Genomic DNA, 3,930 nt, shown 5'->3' on the forward strand with positions numbered 1-3,930 from the left:
GACACAAGTACACAGACACAAATACTTGGCCAACACAATTAAAATAGATGGCTGTACATACTTAGCGTGCGTTCTTGTGTAGTTGTGGTTGTAACAAACCTCAAGGGGCAATAGAGTCTTCAAACCATAAAACCGTTTCACATTTCCGGGGTTCTTAGAAGCAGAAGCTGGTAAACTTTATAGTGGTATATGGGAAACTAATAATCCATTGATAGCATCTTTATGACTTTGCATTAGAAACACAGAAGTGTTAACTAGTTTTCTTGTAATTTAATGCCAAAGTAATATAACAAAATATTAAAAATTAAACTTTTTCAAAAAGCTTTGATTGTTAATAACTGTGGAAATGCATTAGGCCTATCACACATTAAGGCAGATTCAGTTAGCTAGCTGTAAATGTATCAAATATTTATTAACTTCAATGCAATGTTCTATCTTTTGTGTGAGAGAACAAGAAAGAAGTAGATGTAAAAGAAGGGTTATTGGTTGGGAAAAGAGGCTGGAGGAGAGAAGTATGATACTGTGTGTGGTTGGATGTGCTTTGTTTCCTGAAGGAAACGTCCTTTCAATGGTCCGTCTCTCCCCATTAACCGCAATAGCCAAGGATAACACTTGAGAGTGCTGCTTTTGGCCTCTCCTCCATCCATGTGCTGAACTGAATTCCACAGGATAAGTCTTCAGAAATTGTTCAATGATCTTTAAAATAATAATTGGTTGATCATTGCCACATTTTTTATGCCCTGATTATATTAAGTCAACTAAACAGGATCACCCACATAACATTCGAAGCGGGTGACAGGATTGCACAAGTGAGTTTTCTAAGTAAATACGCGCTTCCATTTGACCCAAATATTAGTATTTGATATTAGTGGAGTTTGCACAAATACGTTTTGGTATGTTTGAATATATGCTTTTGTGCAGTATGAACATATTGACAGCATCTAAAACTTAAGAAATCATTCTAATATATAATAATACATGTTTATTCATATTATCAATGTTGAAAACAGTTATGGGTGCTGCTTAATATTTTGTATAGATTTTTTTTTTTTTATAGAATGTTTAAAAGAACAGCATTTATTAGAAATGGAAATCGTTTGTAACATTACAAATGTCTTTACTGCAACATTTGATCAATTTAATGCATCCTTGCTCAATAAAATAATTAATTTCTTTCAAAAATCTGACTGACCCAAAACTTTGAATGGAAGTACATTAATGGCATTGAGTTAATTCAATGTTTTTAATATACTGTGACTCTAAAAGGATTCATAAAGTTCAGAACACATAAAGTTGTTCATATGTTAAAGCTTAAGTTTAGATGTACTCAGTACAGTAATAATGTACAATTCGGTGTCTTGCACTAGAACCACACTTTATGTATGAATGCCTGTGATTAAAAATGAGATCACATTGAAGATTTAAATATATTCTTTTGGTTTTAGACAGACAAGAAAAAGAATTCTCTAGAGTAACTGTAACAAAAACAGGAATGATGTGTCTATCAATCTAAAATGTGATTTTTTTCCCATCATTTGATGCCGCTTGAGGCACTTGACGTGTAGACAGATTTGGTGATTATAATATGAGTGGTCTATTTTTGTTTTGCATTTTGAATTTGGTGAAGAGATAGACCCCTCGGAGGGCCTCCTCTTTTCAAACAGGGCATTGGTTGTAATGCTGTGCATTTATGCATGTTCACTCCACCCCACCATCTGAAGTGTTGTGGGAATGATGTATGACTAGGAGTAGCACATTACCCAGTTGGGCTGTATTTTTCTGGAAGGTTTAGAGTTGACTTGTTCCGGTCTTTTGATATGTCACATTCTTTGTAAAACTCAAAGGCTGACCTCCAACCCAGAAGAGCTTTGGGAAAAGTTTGTTTCCTCTTGGAGAACTGGAGAGTCTTTTGCAAATTAAAAACAAAAAACACGCTGTTGATCTTGGTTGGAGAAGCACAGATCCCCCTGATAAATGTAGTCCATGGTGATCCATCTTTTGTGTCTGTTTGCATTAATCACTCCCTGTTCTCCCGGTTCTGCAATCAGTTCTGAGTCTCTACAGTCCAAGTTCTGCCGTTGTCTTCTCCCAAAAGGCTCCTGTCCCCGCAGTTCGCGCGTCAAGTCACGTTTCAGAGTACGAGTAGATGGGAAATTCAAAAGCTAACATTTACACAAAGAATACTGATAGAGGAATAGCAAAGAGGGAAAAAAGAAAAGAGCCAGAGTTTAATCCAAGTCGGAAAGGACATGGCCCAAAAGGCAGGTTGTGTAAATGGTGTTGTGTTGGTGTTTATAGGTTACTGGCGTACTGAAAGGTTACACGCTGCCATTTCCTTCCCCTTCTACAGCTTGACATTTACTGACACCCTTGACCAACTGTCTATTAATTACGGTGACATTTCAGGCTAAACTGGCCGTCGAAAAATGCCAGAGGAATCTTAAGACATTTACTGAATAGGAGGATTTTTAGGTGCAGTGGTAACATCCATCTCCTGTCTGGTCAGGGTCAAGTGATCAGTGATTAGATAGACAGAAGGTCATCATCCATATGTAATTGCTGAAGCTTCCTTTATTGATTTAATCAGTGAATCTTGAAGGAATATTCCAGGCAGAGCTCTATTGACAGCATTTGTGCCATAATGTCAATTCCCGCAGAAAAGAATTTCAAATGGTCTTTCGTTATTTTTAAGAAAGCAACAATTGCTGTGACAGTAACACACTTTCGTGTGTTGGAAGTACAGAAGTAAACAACAGCAGTGTTCCTGTAGGGTTTAAGAGCAGAAATGTGAAGCTTCTGTTTTTGTTAAAGCACTTACATGAATTATTCAGAAAACCCCTGTTTATTATTTGATCTGTAAAGTCATCTAAATCGTTGTTTTTGTGCTAGGAATATTTGTCGAGGTGGATGAATATGGCCACTGATTCTGCATTACAGTTGGAATTCCTATGAGTGCAATTTACAAAGACGAGTTAATTAGGTTAATTATTGTACTGTAACCACAACTATTGCTATTAACTGATGGATGAATTGAAATGAATTGAATTGTATGCTATTGATTTATTAACATGTATTGAACTCTGAACATTCCTTGAATGCGTCAGGATCCTTTCTGTGTTGGTATTTATTCATTTGTCAAAAACTCTGAATGGGCTAGATTTCAGTCCTGTAACAGTATATATAGAAAATAAAACTTTACTAATCCTTGGTGCACCAAAAACAAAGTGTGCGTCAGGATTTGGTGGATTACAATTTGACACATTTTCTGGGGAATTAAGTGTTCTTCCACCTTGGTTCTTTTTTTAGATATGATGAATTAAATAAACGAATTTCCATCCATCCATTAATACATTCAAACATACAGTAATACATCCATAAATAAATGCATCCTTCCATCATCCATGCATTCATCCGTCTATCATCCATCCACATACTACCCATCCATTCATATACATCCATTCATCCATCCATGCATCCATATACATCCATCCATCCATATACTGTACATCCATCCATCTTCCATCCATATACATCAATTCATATCAATCCATACATACAGCCATATCCATCCTTCCATCCATCCATTCATATATTTCTATCCATCAATATGCATCCATCCATCCATCCATCCATCCGTTTTCCATATATGTCCATGCATATACATCCATCCATCCATTCATCAATCCATATTCATCCATATACATCCATCTATATCATCCAAATATTGTAATATTTATGAACCTTTATGCATTCATACTGTATATCTGGGCCTTTTCAAATGTTATGATGAGCCATATCTAATCCATAAGTTTAAAAGCCTTGTCTTAGTGCAATAATTAAATGCTGGATGTGTAGCCCATTAGTGTTCGCATCACAAAATCCCACATAGCATTTTTTTTCTGGCCCAGCTCCAGTCCACACAACCCCTTT

This window comes from Sinocyclocheilus anshuiensis, unplaced genomic scaffold (genome assembly GCF_001515605.1).
Source record: "Sinocyclocheilus anshuiensis isolate Anshui unplaced genomic scaffold, SAMN03320099.WGS_v1.1 scaffold130, whole genome shotgun sequence".
Classification (NCBI taxonomy): Eukaryota; Metazoa; Chordata; class Actinopteri; order Cypriniformes; family Cyprinidae; genus Sinocyclocheilus; species Sinocyclocheilus anshuiensis.